Genomic DNA, 15,987 nt, shown 5'->3' with positions numbered 1-15,987 from the left:
AATTTTAGGAACTTTAAGGAAAGTAGGAATTGAATTTGAAAACAGATTGTACTATTGTTTGGCACAGAACGCAGAACAGATTATTGACTTTCGTCTGAGACATTTTTGCCCAAAATGCCTATCTGATCTTCCAGATGATCGGACGTGAAGTTTTCAAGTGAACACCCTGTATATATACATGCACAAGTCGTTTGGTTCTGCAAGTTCGATAAGGATCCCACGAGTAAGGGACACGCAAACTGACAATACAGCGCGCTGCCACCGCTTTCAAGTACTCTCGATTCGTCGTAAAGCTTTACGATTATGGCGACTGCGAAAAGGTAACAGCTCTCTGAGACAATGTGGAGATCGCCAAACGATGGCAGCTGCTTGGATCGTTTGCCCTACGTACCTCTGACATTAGAATAAACACCGAATGTTGGCATTCTTAAGTTTCGTTCAGATTAGTCAAGTTACTCGGGCACAGGCTAAGCGCACAGATGAAAAACACGATGTTTTCGATCTTTTTGCCTCTGAAGTAGAAATTTATAGCGTTAAATAAATTAGAAATATAATTAACAAACATTATGCTATGTCACTAAAATTATTATTGTCACCATTTTTACCATAGTTAGTTGTTCCTCAGAATTTCTTTCATCTTTTGTACATAGAACTGTTCGACATTATGGCGTTAATTATTTGAACTTCCATTCGAAGGGAAGAAGAGAAAAGATTGCGACAAGTAACATTTCCCTATAGTTTTATAGAAGAGCAACTTTAAAATTCGATATGCCGTCAATTAATGTCACATCAAAATTACCTCTGTGTTTGATCTTCAGATTAAATATGTAGTTTTGTCATCTGCTTGAACATTTACAATATATTAATACAAATTAACGACACTCGCGATCCGATGTCAGTTGGATGATAATTCAGCGGAAAGGACAAGCTCGAGATTGATGCGCGGCCAGCATTACTACAGTCATTCCATAAAACGATGATCTTTCTGACTCGACCTCTACCGTATCAAACAGTTACTCGATGACGGAACAGATTTTTAAAACGTACTTAACGAATGATACCGTGTTAAACAGGCGAAACACGTTGTGAATCTATTCTGAAGTTTGCTAAAACGGTTATAATTAAAATTAGCTACATAATATTTTTCCAAGACAATTATATAACGTTTCACGGCTGAAAATTTATTTTGCAAACCCATACACCCGCAAAACTTGAATTTCCTTCGAAACGTGAAAAGAGTATAAACTGTGGCAAAACTTTGATGGTCCCTGTAGAGGACTTTAAACACTTTAGGCTAGCGCATCAACGTGTTGAAAAATTCGAAACGCATAAAACCGTACAATCGCCGTAAACATCAAAGCCTAAACCGGATGTTCAGCTAGGGGTTAGTGCTCGCGGTTGTCGGCCGTTTAGCAATTCCGCTTCGAATCCATCGACAGGCTGGCGAAACGCAATTACGCTACCGAAAACGATCTACCGGTAAATATAAAAACGGCTCTCGTACGGCTCGTTAGTCGGTGCTGTGGTGCTCGCGGCACGGTGTCGATGCGGTAATCCAATTTGCAACTCGCTGGCACCCACGGTCCAGGTACGTACTCGTGCTACGTGGCCGAATCGTCCTGCTAGAAGCAGTTTCACAATGTCGCCCGGAATTAGGAGTAGTTTGTCTCGTTACGGTCGGCCAACTACGTGGAGCGCGAACATCTCTTTGTGTACGATCGAACGATTCTGTGTCTATTCGAGATAATGTCGTTTTGCCGGTTACGCGTGTTTTTCATCGGCTTTCAGTTCCGTTATCGTTTCGTTGATGGATAGCTATGAATATTGTTCAAACGAATATTGAATATTTCGGTTATCTCTTGTAAATGAAATAAGAAAGAATTTTAGTGTTGGCAATTGAAGGTTACAGGAAAAGAAGACAAGCCAATTTGCATTTTGTATTCTTTACGAGAGAGCGATTATAAAATTCAATACGTTGTCGATCAATCGCGTGTTACCAAAATTCGAACTGCTATTTGCTTCGTTCTCTTCATAATTTCTAGGAATGTCGCTTGTCTTGATATTAATTTGATTTTTACAAATACTCAAATTAATAGCAGAATTCGAGTTATTTGTTATTTTAAAAGTTATTCGACGTACATTCGGTTGGACATTATTCATTTGTTGTTCGAACAAACTTCAACGTAAAATCTTTTACCGAGGGACAAGTCGATACTGTACTACTGAATCGAATAAATAAATACTGTATAAAGCAGCCGTTTCTAGCTTCCCTCCAGTATATCCTGAGAGGATATCCGTTAGAAAGCAAAACCAAGCCCCCGAACACGTAATCGTTCCGGGCTGCATTTTCAATAAGCCGAGCAACGCCCTCGGGAAACAGTCGTGCCGGTTCACGTGTGATGAAAGATTTCAGCCGATTCTCGGCTCTCTTTCTTCCGGCCGCTGGGTACGATAAATGTTTCACGCCACCGCCCCGGTCAATGGGACAGAATCCCAAAAGAAAATGGTTCCAAGGGCGAACGCCACTCGGAATTCCCCGGAATAAGGTTGGTAAGAGAGAAGAGCAGAGGCAAAAGCAGCAGCAGCAGCAGCAGCAACACGGCAATAGTTTAGCCGGTCGGTATCGCTAATGCAGTCCTCTGTCCAGTTGGAAGGAAATTGCATTGGGTCGAGCTGCACAGCTATATAGGCCAGCCAGAGGATGTGAACCCATTCTGGCTATCAATTATCTCAAATAGCGCGAGTTAAACCAACCCATTCCCTAACCTCCGTGCCCCTACCCTACTCTGTTCGTTCTCTAAACCCCATCTTTCTCGTTTCCAAGCTTCTCTCCTATCGTTTCTTCCTTCTATCAGTCGTTCCTCTTTCTCGAACTCCTGTAACCGGTCGTACCCTTAGTCGGAGGCTCTTTCTCCGACTGAATTCGACGATTCTCTCTCTCTCTCTCTCTCTTCGTCTCTTGCTTCCCTTCAGCTACCTTTCTCGACAGTCACCCACTCGAACCATCGTCGTCTCTTCTTCGTTGTCGGCAGACCAGCCTCATTCCCCGGCACGAGCTTCCTCCTGACTTCTGATTGCTTCTGTCCCCGGCCAGCTGCTCCGTGACCAAATCGATTCGCTGTTTCGTTGAATTTTCCAGACCACCCTTACTCCTGCTAGACGTCGGCCAAGTCGTCGTCGTCTTCGGGGGCTAGTTCCGGGTAACGAGCATGCCAACGAGGAACGGCTGCGCGATTCTAAACGGCCCGACCGAGCTAACTCTCGCTCTTTGTTCACCAGCTTTTGTCCTCGTTGCGGTGTCCTTTGAACTATTGTTCTTTCTCTTTCTTCCGTTTTTCCCTTGTCCTTTTTTGTTTCCCTTCGGTTGGCTTCTGTCCGCTTTGATTCCGTACCATTCGCGTGCCTCGCCGTACGGGTAAATCCGAGACTGCTCGGGATTTCTAATGACTCTGACCAACTGCTGGATTCTAGGGCTATCAGATTCTCTTTCGATTCGAGATGCGCGTGTCTTCGTAGTCTTGTCCAGAGCTTGTTCAGATGTATAGTTGGTCGTGTATGATCCACTGCTGACTTATGTTTGGTCGCTCGATAAATTTGGATAGGATATTGAAAATGACAAATTTAGCATAACGCTTTCCATTGTTTTCATCTTCCAGTTATTTCATTGAATAATCCGCTACCATCTAACCGTTGTTATATGTGTGGCTTTTAAGCTTGGCGCGATTGAGTGTGAAAGGGACGAGCGAGAAGGTATAACTATGAACGACTCGATGAGGAAAGCGAAGTGTGAAGCGATCGCAGGAACGAGGATGACAGGAGAGGCAGTACGAGGTATGAAAACAAGTTATCTAACGAACGAAGAGCAAAGCGACTTTGAGTTCGAAGTTTCATTTTCCATGTTTTATTAAAAGAACAAAGTCCCCAATATCGGTGACCTATCAAACGTGTGCATTAATTTTAGTAACAGTAACAGAAAAGGATTAATAAGATCTTTTCAACATCTTTGTGTATACCGCGTAAAACACATACAGTGTGTGTGTGTGTTCGCGCAGGCGAGATTGTGTGTGTGTGTGTGTGTGTGTGTGAGGAGAAGTAGCAAGTCGGTTACACGAGAACGACATATTGGATTTACATGTACCAGAGCGCGGTAGGGCCGCGGCTCGAATTAATGGCAGGGGCTATTACGACGCCGAATGAATATGCATAAAACTGCACAAAGTGAATTGGTGGTGGCGTTATAGCAAAGGGTTGAGAGAGACAGGGTGAGACGGTTGGTCTGGTAGGGTAACTCGGGGGTGGATGGGCAAGGTGGGCTGCTGGTAGGCGTGGTTACACGTGACGTCACCGGCTCGTTGTTCTATTTTACCGAGGACAGTCGTGACTGGGATGGGCGAGCGCGGGAGTTGTTGTGTTTTGTGTCCCCGCCATGCTTCATAAATCAACGAAACAAACAGAAACGCCGGCATGCATCGCGGCCAACGCCGGGCCAAACTCGATTCTGATGGCGAATGTATAATTTAATTCCGTCGCAGCGCGCGACCATCGCTCTGCCCGGATTCGTAAAATCCAACCCGGGCCGACAAAAGAATATCGGGACCAGGGAAATGTCGACGATTCCGAACGTTTTGTTCGCAACGACGTCCAACGACCGACCTGTTATACCTGTTACCCTAACGCTAACAGCCACTATCCTTTGTCCGGGATAACGAAATCAACGTATGCTCAAGGGTCGGCTCAACGTCTGCGACATCGATCTCGTATCAAACGATCGACGATAAAGCTCGATCGATTATATATATATTCGATTGAAACGATTTTATATTTAGGTGGATTGGATGGGTGGTTATTTAAACTACGAATGTTTATGCAAGTTAAATACCCGGGGGGCGTACGCGTATGACATTTACGTATATAAAATATGCAGATATACGTATCGAAGAACACGCAAAATGTGTCAGCAATACGATTGTCGATCGATACGAGTTTAATTATCTACGATATGATATTTAACGATACTTTTGCGATGGCTTTGGTACGCGTAGTGATACCGTGTGACGATAAATTCGAAGCGTTCTATCCAAATTTGCAGTTGTTAACTGGTGACGTTTGTATGTAGATTTTCGTGCGTTACGTTCATGTTTGATAGATATAAATATAGGTATATCAATCTCATTAAAAGGAGAAATAAATGAAAAATAGGAAGAAAATAACTAAAAAATATCTACTAAAACATTGTCGAATTATCTCGAAAAAATACTTCGACTATTTTAATAATCGCGATTGAGACTCGGTTTCTATCAACCGTAGCAACACGATATCGACAGAAGCAAGCAAAAACAAGCGCGAGGAGGAATTAAAACCGTGCAAATGTACCGTCGATGTTCCAGGAACGCTTTAATTCACAATTAGAATCGTAATTGACGTTCGTAATTTGCTGGCGAGGCACCGAAATTGTAATTTGGAAATATCGATGCGCATTCCAACGCCATGATCGAGATAAATTGGATTCTGGTGGTGACCTTTTTCCCGATGGTGCGTAATCTAATTTCATGCGATTCAGGGGTCAAGGGATCCCGCGCTACAGAAGCGACTTAATTTTGATATTGCGGAGGCTTCGATGATTGATCAAACATCAATTTGCTGCAAACGAACAAACATAAACGTTGTATTGCACTTTCACGTGATATTATATCGTTAATATTACGTTACATACTATTTATAAATTTGCAATTATCTCCGTTATGAAAACTATTTTTCCTCCATCCATATATCCTTGAATTTTCTTTTATCGATATATCTACCAGTTTATCACGTAATATAGCTTTCTTGCACTGGAAAAAACGCTTGTAACCTATGATCGACTGGTAATTTTAGCAAACATGCATAGCGATATTCGTTGAAATTGTAGGATGTATTTTAAGGCGGAAAAGATTGTGAATAATTATAAATTTTTTTATACAGTAACTCTTTCGTCTTTCAATTTTGTTCCTTGTCAAATGTTTTATTTAAACATCAAATACTGTAACTGGTGGTTACTTGCGAAGTATCTTTTATTTGCGCGAGTCTAAAATGCAAATTGCATTTAGCAACGTGTAAAGAAAGAAAGAAAGGTATCTTTTAACGTGTCACGCAATAACCGCTTTCTTTTAATAAATTCGTTTCACCTTCTATTATTCCGTCCGCAGTGAAGCGGAGTTCGAGAATCGAGAATTACGAAGCAGCTAGATTTCCACTGTGAATGTAGTGACACTGAAAAATTGATGAGTGCAAACATAACTATCACACAGGACATTTTTACGGTAAGAATATTCGATTCCTGTGAATTTCAATGGAACGGGACAATTATTCGTAAAAGAAAAGAAGGATAAAGTGAAAACAGACAATCAAATAATTCCTAGGAATTAGTGCATACGTTTCAAAATCGATACTATATTTAGAAATTAAATGAAAATTGCATTTCAGTTTTAATAATATAAATTATTTAAATTACTTTCGTTCCATTTCTAACTTTAAAACATCGTTTCAAATTTCTTTTTCTCTAATTCTTATTTGGGATATTTGCATCAGTACTTTGTGCGAATAAAAATTTTGCACTATTTTAATTGTCTTCACATTATTGCACATTTCATGATATGGTAAAAGATAGTTTTACAATATTTATACTGTAAACTATATAATAATATAGTACATTCGTCTAAATAAATTCATCAGAGAATTCTAGTAAACACGTGAATATAGTATAATAATCCGAGAAGTTTATGATCATCAAGTGTAATTACTTTTTGTAAAATGTGTCTCCATTTAACTGTGGAATTCCTTCAGGTCTAAATATAGCTTAAAATAATTCCTGGAAATACTTAGATAAGAGCGTACCAACTCTGTGTCTGACTAATATTGGACGACACTACTGCGACGTCTTTCATTACTTTTATTCCAACAGCAACGCGATATTTCATTTTTGTAGCGATATTAAAATATAACAGCATGTAAGATATAAAGAAGAAAAAATAGAATAAAATATTTAACAGTTCCTACCATCTTCAAATTTCAAGGTAAAAAGCAGTTTTATTAAAAAATTTTTAATAAAATTCCAGCCTTAAATAAAACACGTGATGACGAATGGGTATAAAATTTATTCCTTATCCACTGATTTATTTCAATTTTTCATAGAGTAAAGGGAATATTATTGCTCTCTCAGAAGAAGAAGGAAGGAGGACCTTTTTTCCCTCCATATATAAATTTCAGTATTTCATAATCGCCTGTTTACAAATTTGTTTCAAACAATTTTCATTATGACGAAAAGTTAAAAATTACATAATCGTCGTCTAATCTAATATTAATCTCTTTTTTAATTCGATTTGCTATCTCACGATTAATATTTCATTTGCAAGCGCAGTACACTGGAACAATTTATACGGATCACTTTGTGTTTTACGTATTGGCTGCAATTAATTGCTTTAAATATTCATATCTCGGTATTTACGTAAGCAAATACGGGATGCGATAAGTCAGTGAATTTCGAAACTCGGTTTAATTGGCAAATTATTTTGCGCTCCTGACGAAATTAAAGGCAGCTCGCAATTAAAGTACTCCTCATTTATTCGATGACATTTGTCACTTTATACTGGCGTGAATTTAAATTAAAACGAAAACACAGAAAACTCCATGATTTATCGATACGGAGGTATAAATTGTGAAACTTTCGAATATTTATTCTTATGAAAAATCGACGCTATTGCCAACGTGAAAACTGTCATGGCTCGTATTCGGTCAACAAATGTTTGCCCTGACTTCCTGTCAACTGTCTATTGAAAGGCTGTTTCGTAAACACGATCAATCGCGAGTATCGAACATCATTGCGAACTATGCAAATATGCAAACCTTCTGCAACTTCCGCTATCGATCTTGCGACTAAAAGTATAAATTCGAAATTGTCTTTGAAACTGACATACCAAACAACTATTTCTATCGCTGACAATCTCGAAACTATCTTTTCATTTTATACTATTGACGATTGATTTCTTAAGATGCATAAAATTATTGTTCGATTATTACACGTTTATTGCACTTATCAACGATACGTTATCGATGAGATATCCCGTTGTAATGATAATTTTAAACCTCCTCTACATTTTTTATACATCGTTTGAAAATAATTTTCGCGTTATCAAGTTTAACAGATACGTTCAAATGTTTAAAAATATCAATTGCTCGAATAAAAATGATATACGTATTATCGTGGCGAATATTTCAAATTTTCTTACAGGCGCTAGAAAAATATTTCCAGAAAGATATTTTTACGATATTAGAGAGATATGAGAAGAAACTATTGGTTGGAAATTATCTATCCAAATATCAATCTTTATAGAGTTGAATATTCCTAAAGAATTAGCATATTTCCAATTTCCAATTCTTATAACGAAGTTCAAATTTTTATGTAAAATACGTAGAATTTATGAAAGCGATAATATGCATACATTAAAATTAAAAAGAAAACTTTTTCGCAGAGCAAGCAGCTTTTTACTTTCAAATTGCCACGTATAGAAAATAAATGCGATGTAATATTTAATCGACAGTGAAAAAGCATATTGAGGAAACAGCAATCAGAAGAGTGTCGACGGCTAATAGGATTTTATTTTACATGAAAATAGCATTTGGCGTATCGATGCTCGCCAGAAATAGCGGAAATATGTCAACGGAATTTTAGAATTTCGATTTGGCCAAATGCTATAATCGCTGAGACAATATTTTAACGACGCGATGTGAAGTCTGGATGAATAAAACGACAAATTAATTTCATACAAATCCTTTAAAGAAGATAATATATGTACATACACATATGTATATGCGTATTAGTAAATACTTCATAATTTGTTTCAATTCTTTTTACACTCTACCATAATACGTATCTGTTGTCTGTGTGGATATATTTTTTTTTATACACGTTATGTGTTATATACTACGTATAAAATAAAATAAGAGGCAAAGATAAAATTCTCCTTTTCCCCTCCAAATTTAAAATCGTTTTAACAATTTTTCTCGGTTTCTAAATTAAACGTCTGTAGAAATTTATTTAGTACAACATATGTGTACAAAGTAAATAAAATTAACATACAGATGTACGTTTGGTTATGACTATATCATGAAAGGAAATATCTCTTCCAAGAATAAGGAGCTTATTTTGCTATAGAAAATAGATACGTACGCTTTTACTTATTTCCCCTCGGGCCTCGCTTTTATCCGGGCTATTTGTCTTTCGATTGAGCCGGTTAATCGAGGATCTACTGTATAAAATTTCTACAACCTTATGATAAATAAATTTCAACAGCTGTGACGTATTTGTAAATCCTTTGCAACCAATTGCTGCACAGATCAAGAACAAAAAGCGACCAAAAGAAACGGATCTTCCAGCGAGTTGTCCATTTAATAGAGCGTATCTACATGAAAGGAAAAAAGGGACAGAGAATTAAAATGTCTTTGTTTCTTTCCTTTCAGACGTAAAGAATAATAATATCTCTCCTTCTCTAAATTACGATCTGTGCGAATGGAAAATCGTTTCCTCGCCATTCGTCGAATCGACCTCATCAATATCCTATGATGATTATACACGGTCACCGCTTCAATTAAATTTTCATGATACGATTGACATTATTCGTGGACAGAACCGTTAAAAGCAGCAGGAAACGCGCGGCACCGGAGCTTTTTGCTCTCGAATAAAATCGAATCAGACTCCAGGGACGAGTAATTGTAAGGTCGAAGAGCGAAAAACGCCGAAAACAAGTTGCTAAGTAATCGACGATAGAGATAAAGTGTTCGACGTGTTTCGTTTTGTCTTTTTTCGTTATCGTCAGCAGATCGAGGATTTTGATACATTTCGGAGAAATTTCAGATTACCAAAATGAGGACGCACATAACACGTGAAAATATATAAAATAGATAAAAAGTACAGTTACGATATTTTACGGATAAAACAATTTTCTAAATTGCATTTTGAGAATTATATTTCCGAGAATATACATTTGCATAAATTTCTTGTTAGACCGCGAAGTTTTACGAGTTTTTAAAAAATTGGAACACGAAAAAATGCACGGAACGCACATAACATGGGGAAATATATAAAATATCCAAGGTGCGACGACATTTGCGATATTTAACAGATAAAATAATTTTCGAAGTTTCATTTTGTAAATCATATTTGCTGGAAATACAAATTTGCATATATATCCGCGATCAACTTACCGTTGTCTTTTGTAGACTAATTCTTCGAGGAAGAATGTTTCGTTCTACGTCCATGAAACATCGTGAATTCACAGAAAACGCAAATAGAAAAAAGCTACTTAAACTTCTTCATCCTGCCTCTACTCTGTTCACCATTCGCAGACTATCGTTTGAGATTACAATCACATTACGAGCAACATTTCAAGCGAATTGAAAAGTTCCCTTACACCTTCCTTATCAGCAAACATTCGACGGTGTATTGAGATTTCGCGAAGAAAACCAACACAACCCACTTTCACTTAACTCCCATCTGATATTATACTTGCTATCGCGGAACCAGATGTAGAAGTGACTTTATCGTTGAAAGAGGTTTTCTTTGACCAGGTTGTCGAATAACGATAGTTCTCCAGGGAGGAAAAAGAAACATCGTTAATTGCGACTAATCGAAACATATATCTGTCTATGTATACATGGCGTCCTTTAATTAATGATACGATCAAGACAAGGATTTTACATGAAAAATTTTACCGATTTTAAGAAAACTACCTCTTAAACTAATCGTTTTTATAATCGAATATCCTCGTTCTTTCTTTATCTTTATTTAAAAATTACTTTAAAAATTTAAATTTAAAAATTACTTTAAAAATACAGAAATCTGAGGCGAAAAAGAGAAAAGCTACACTAAAATTAATGTACAGTGACTCGCATAATTACATTACAAGCATGCGATAACATGCTTGCGTTCTATAATTTAACTTGACCAATGTTAGCTTCGATGTGATTCGAAAAATGAAAAAAATCGCTTTCTATTTCTGAAGTTTATTTGTTATTTAAAAAATATTGCCAGAATAGCCGTTACGGTGTAATACAGCGGAGATGTAAAGTGCTCGTTATTGAATTGGTCCGAAGACAACTATAGGAACGAGTAATTGGATGCAATTGTAACTGTGATGGTCTGCGGGCAAAAGATCTCATGACCTTTCAGCCGTGATAAGGATTACTGTCTCCTTTGTGAGGAGAATTTACGCTGTTCCACTTCCGCCTTTTGTGAAATTTCTCAATTGCCTCTAGCGAACTTGATACAAGTTTTATAATATCGTATTTCATCGTGTCATAATGTTCCGTTATTTTATTACACGGTTTGTCAGTGAATTAAGAACTCGTCGAAAGACGCAACATGGTTTGAGATGAAAAGGTGAGTAAATAAGGAATGAGTAATCAGACACGTGAATTCTTTATAGGTTCTAACGAGATCGTTAAATTTTCCGTAATATAGAATACGCGAATAAAATCATAGGGAAGTTTTCTCAAGAAAAATTTAAAAGTAAATTCTCCATTACCGTAAGAAAGTATCTCGTGCATATTCACTATGTATGAGACTGCATATTACGTACAACCCAGGTATGAGACGAGATTTTCTAGCGAAAGTACAAGACGTAGTCTCGCAAAATCTTATTAAAACTGAAAAAACGAAAGGAAAGTTTAATTTAACATAATAAAAATATTTATATTAGAACAACGCCAGGAAGACTTTTCTCAAGTAAAATTTTATTTTCTCAATAAAATAAATAAATCAAATTGTTCAAGCAATTGTTTTCTAAACCCTAAAAGGCTAAGCTGACTGAACGAATATCAACACGCAATTATTCAGTAAAACTATCCGTTCGAAACGAGTGAAACTATCGCATTCACACAAAATAGTACTAACGGAAAAACTTAATTATAATTACATTTAAACGTCGTTTAAGTAAAACAACTTGACCTCGCTTTAATCTGCTCTAAAGAAAGGACACGAAATTAAGCTTTCATTATGCTCTTAATTTTCGAAATTAACCTTTATACTGTAATCTTCTCTACATGACGATTCATTATAAAAATATAAAATACTTGTAAAAACTTATTAATGCAGTACATTTTCAGGAAGGTACACGTTGCAAAGAAAATAACAAGAAAGTTCTATTTACTCGGTTCGTGTTGCCTTGTTACGTGTCTAAAACACGTTTCCTTGGAAAGAGATGCTCGTTTTATATTATTATAAACGCGCTTTCTATTCTAGTCGGAGGTGAAAAGGGCTTCGCGCCGCTACGTACAAAGAACGCAAAATCATTTATTTCAGTTCAAGGGAACAGGCCGACAATGCAAGTGAATGCAATAGTTCATCTCGAAGGAACGTCACCCGACACTTTCTGTTCCCGCTGCCCGGATAAAGAGTGTCATCTGAGTTAATGGCCCCTAATGCATCTTTCATTCGCATAGAAAATGAGAAGCGCGTACATCACTGATTACTGCGACGCAGAAGGATACCGCGCGTCTTTCGGTTCGTAGGCTTAATGCAAAGACTTTTCCCGATGAATTGCAAAAAGAAGCAGGCGCGTCAATCTCTTTTCTTCTCTTTCGCCGACCCCATTGTTCATTTAGGTCAGAGTTTTGGCCTTCGCGTCTGACCAATTTACTCAGAGTTTCCATTACGTGGTTCAATCTCTTCGCCAAGGAATTTTTTTACGTTTGCTTATCGTTTGTGATTGATGGTGGTTTTTGGTTTCGTTTCTGACGAGTTTACCGACAATTTTCGTTACGTGGTTCGATCTCTTCAGGAAAGAAGCTTTTTAGCACTGGTTACTGTTCGCGATTAATGGCACACGAATTACATCGATAAAGTAGATCGTTTCTTTACGAAGTATCGATTTATCTAATGCAAAAGGCTATCGACCTGGTAACCTGATTAGTCATTAATTACGCATCCTTTATTTAGATTTGTTTCTCAGTAACGAAAGGTAGAAAAATCGCATGATCGCGGTACGCGAGCTTCGACGTGGGTAGTAGCAATTTAGCGATGAAGCTGTTTTATTATTGTACAGGAAGTACCATTAATTTTATCAAAATTGCTCGACTCACCCATAACGTTACTCGTGGTATCGCTGCAAATGCTCACCTGTAACAAACAAAGAAGCAAGATAAATTTTATTGTTGAACGTACTTACCGACGATGTACTTATAATAATTTAAAGAAATGTAGGTTGTATCACTCGTTATTACTAAATCAACCTTCCGAATGCAAGGTAACGTAGCCAATTCGTCTAATTCGTGGAAGAAAAGTGACGAAGAAAATTCTTATACTTCTACACAATTACACAATTGTGTACGTTACCTCCAAATGATCGAGTCAGTTCTCGAATGATAGATAACACGGTCAACCCTTTTGATTCGACGTTGAAAGAAAAAGAGACTTCTACGTTCTTCGTTCTTGTATCATACGTTGCCACTAAATCATCGAGCCAAACTTTCGAACGCAGGTCAACTTGGTCAGATGGCTGACCTGCTTGTCAGGGTAGTCGCGAGCGAAAGAAAAGCATAGCCATTCATCTGATGAAAATTTCCAGTCGAATGCCAATTACACCGATAATAACAGTCGCGGATTATTGGCATGCGGCAACGTTTCCGTATTCGGATACCGTCCGCCAGCCGTCTATCTGCAGATGATCTCGAGCAGAATCTATACGCGCTACGAATCAATATAATACCATACACACGAGTGCAGGTGCACACGCAGCCGTGCATGAACAACCGTAAAGACACGCACCGAATGCGATTGAATTCGGATCGAACGATGCAGCGCGCTCGTACGTGCACCCAAACGATCGATGGATCGATCGATATGTACACACATACGTATGCATGCATGTATTTTTCGAGAGGCCATTAGAAAGTCGAATATGAAACGTGGATGGAAACGGAGTCCGAGACTCGTTCTTAACCCATTAACGTTCGAGGCGCTGCGTCGAGAACGCTTCAACGTTTTCAACGAAAGAGTTTCGGAGCTCGTTAAACACTCTTGGCGTCCGTAGCCGCGAATTTGTTTAATAGAAAGTTTTTAAAAGAAAAATCGTCTGCGATCGGACAATCGATTCGAAATTTTCGATTCTTTAAATTTTGAAACTTAATAAATGGCACGTGCTGATATTGTAGTATCATGAACGAGGGGTCTTGGGGGGGGGGGGTATCGGACGAATTATAAACAAGCGGTTGCGGAAAAAGACACGAGGCTAAGACAAAAGACAAGGGGTTGCTAAGGGACGATAAATGAATTAACAGTCATTGTGAGTTGAGAAGTCAGAGAGCGCGAATTGCGTTGTCGAGAGAGTGTAGTCCGCGTGAGAGAGAGAGAGAGAGAGAGAGAGAGAGAAAGAGCGTTGGATCCGTGGTGACGAGAGTTGCAAATTAACTATCTAGTTGTCTTAATTATAACACGTTATTGCGATTAGTTCACGTTAAACGACCATCGTTTCCTGTTTAACCAACATTTATTGTAAATAAATTAATTGTAGTGAAGATTCTACAATATCGACTGTTAATTTATTGTTAATTTAAATGAATTTGGATCTTAGCTGAAATATGTGACGGTGCAAAGCAGAGTCAGTGGAAGTCGTTTTAAAAGACTGGTCTATATGTAATGAACTTATACTAGAAACATACACGAATAAACATAGTAGGAAAATTATGAAATGGCATACTGAAGGAGATGTACAAAGATTCCGCTACATTATACAGAGTGCAATGAAAATTAGAGTAATTTGCCCGGAGAGTACCAAGTCAGCGTACCTTCATTTAGGACAATGTAACGTTAGTTACGAGCAATAATGATAGAAATAAGACTCAAGTGGGTGGTACAAACCAGTACTATATCAAGGAAATATCGTTACTTATATATCGATTTATATACTTTTATAATATTATTGCTTTCTTACTTATATTTGTAACCCGTTTGGTATCTAAGATTGTAATAGGCAAATTTTATTATTCATTTTTAGCATAATAATTTATTTAAAAGATATTATGATTATACTCACGGTATTTATTTATGAAAATATAAATTGACGTTATGTATGGTACGATATGATACGATATGATATGATATGATATGATGTGATGTGATGTGATGTGATGTGATGTGATGTGAATTGACATAATACGATATGATATGATATTGATATCTGCTAGATATTAGATACTCTGGATTCCTGGTTTCCAATCTCTGGTCATATCACGATCTATCATAAAGAGTATCGGTTTCAATTGAATTTCGGTCAACGATATATTTTTCATCGTTTAACACTCGTTCGATCCGAAAAATTCAAGCTACGAGTTATTAACAGGCTTCGTGGCTGACTAAAGACCAGGATTTGTTGGAAGGCCTAGACATTAGACCATTAGATGCTTGCACAGTAGACTGTTTCTCGTCAAAAACACGAACAATAACATGGGATTTGTTATAAAATCTACATTCAGTTTAAAAGTAATTTCTAACAACCAACAAATCTTTTTATACATAGATAAAAATTAAAACATTGATAGATTTTATAACTGAATCAAATAAATCAGAGAAATCTTGAAACGTTTGAAATAAAGAAACAACTGAAGCTGAGAAAGAAAATCGTAGAATAATCTTGGGATATTTGTCGAGAAATTCAATTACTACTAAAGAGCAGATTTTAACGACAGACTTCTTTACGTTTCATAGTTATTAAAAAATCTGTCTTTTTATTGCAATTACATCAACGAACACTCTTAAGGCGAATGCTGCGTCAATACGTTCGTTTCCTGTTCTTTTTTTTTTTTTTTTGTTTAGGTTTCCCTTTTTCTACATCGATTGACTCCTTTCATATTTCCTTTAGACTCGTTTTCTCAATCATGAACTAGTTCCTTGAAAGCATTTCAGAAACCTTTCAATGAACGGATCTTCGGCTGGTTTTGACGTTCCTTCGTCGTGGA

The 15,987-nt window shown here is 37.4% G+C and overlaps 1 long non-coding RNA gene across 1 annotated transcript in view; it reads right to left on the bottom strand.

Moving 5' to 3' along the window:
- LOC143302471 (uncharacterized) overlaps positions 1 to 15,987 on the bottom strand; it is a 71,909-nt gene that overhangs the window by 26,495 nt on the left and 29,427 nt on the right. Inside the window, exon 2 of the long non-coding RNA XR_013058014.1 lies at positions 13,114 to 13,150. This is a non-coding gene — a long non-coding RNA (uncharacterized LOC143302471). The remainder of the gene's footprint in view (positions 1 to 13,113; positions 13,151 to 15,987) is intronic.

The sequence above is a fragment of the Bombus vancouverensis genome, chromosome 3 (genome assembly GCF_051014615.1).
Source record: "Bombus vancouverensis nearcticus chromosome 3, iyBomVanc1_principal, whole genome shotgun sequence".
Taxonomy (NCBI): domain Eukaryota; kingdom Metazoa; phylum Arthropoda; class Insecta; order Hymenoptera; family Apidae; genus Bombus; species Bombus vancouverensis.
The sequence above is the reverse complement of the archived record's forward strand: the minus strand, read 5'-3'. Positions and strand labels throughout refer to the sequence as shown.